This window comes from Musca autumnalis, unplaced genomic scaffold (assembly GCF_047663935.1).
Source record: "Musca autumnalis isolate F117 unplaced genomic scaffold, ASM4766393v1 scaffold_1, whole genome shotgun sequence".
Lineage (NCBI taxonomy): Eukaryota > Metazoa > Arthropoda > Insecta > Diptera > Muscidae > Musca > Musca autumnalis.
Genome location: NW_027411644.1, coordinates 75,797,703 through 75,799,014, shown reverse-complemented (window position 1 = coordinate 75,799,014; position 1,312 = coordinate 75,797,703). Strand labels below are relative to the sequence as shown.

General features: G+C 34.1%; 1 long non-coding RNA gene across 1 annotated transcript; it reads right to left on the bottom strand.

The window, feature by feature from the left end:
* Positions 1–201: 201 nt before the first annotated feature.
* LOC141390622 (uncharacterized) lies at positions 202–1,092 on the bottom strand. Its single transcript, XR_012409423.1, has 3 exons — positions 815–1,092; positions 682–754; positions 202–618 (listed from the first exon to the last, which is right to left on the bottom strand). It is a non-coding gene; the product is annotated as an uncharacterized lncRNA (long non-coding RNA).
* Between the last annotated feature and the right edge of the window lie 220 nt (positions 1,093–1,312).

Sequence of the window (1,312 nt, the reverse complement as noted above, 5' to 3'; positions counted from 1 at the left end):
TCTTTGGTATTTTTTTGCGTTGCGTGTGCTTTCTTCAAACCAAAAACATGTATTTAAAATTTAAAATATGTACCATTGAATTTGTTTAGCATTTCAATCCATTTGACTTTTCCATATGTATGTATGTGTGTGCGTGTATGTCATATAATTTAATGTTACCCAGTAGAAAGTGTCTTCAAGACAACATTGTTGACTCGTGCACGACACTTTCAATTCGTTGAGGACTCTTTGCAGACAGCCCTTTGGGATCGTTGACGACATTTTCACACAAGTGTCCCAGTATTCATGCACGACAACTTGGGCGACAGGGTAAGCGAAGTTGTCGTCGACGACGATCTAGATGACTAAAATCCCCGTATTTCGTCGACGACTGCTTCACCGACCCTGTCTTGCTACTAGTCATCGATGACCCAACTAAAGACATTTTCGTTTATGTTGTCGGGTGTCAAATTTTTATTTAATTATAAAATATATTATTTTTACAAAATAAATTAGTTTATTAATTAATAATACTTAGCTCCCGTATGTTCCGCAATCCAACATTTTCTTCCAGCTTTACCACGCCATACACGTCTTACCCCACCTGACCATAAGGCGACCTCTCTTTATTTTTGGATTCTGGAAAAAGAAACGGTTTTAAATGAATGCTGTGAATATCCACTAAATGTTCTATAATCTTACCATATACCACAGACGTTGTATTTTACAGTCGCTGGAATTTTCAATGTTCTCCATGACTGGAACGTACATGCACCTATTCAAAGAATAACTACAATTAATTTTAAAGCATTTTAATCTATTTATTCTAGCTTACCGTTTTTTACATAATGCCGTTTGTATAAATAAAAATTGTTCAATCAGTAACGCGGTTTCCGAATTTTATGACATTATAATTTTTCATTTATTACAAATCAAAAATTTTATATTTGGATAAATATGTGTACAATTGTTTCAAAGCACACTTTTGAGCATTTTTCGGTTTGTTGCCAAGACACAATGCAAGACATGGTCATGCAAGTTGTCGTACATGACAATTTCGGAATATTCGTCAACGAATCGTCGACGAAAATGTCATCGAAGACTCGATTTTCTATTGGGTAATCATATAATTTTTCATTATCATGCTCAATTGAAATAGCATTGTCAGATATTTCAACATGGAATTCAATGTGAACAAGAAACAATATGAAAATTATATAATTAAACAATCACACACACACAATGCTAGCTGTTTGTTTTAATGGATAGGAAAAATCCCAGCGAAAAGTTTGCCTCCAAAGAGGCAGTTAAATGATATGTACAAGTGATTTGG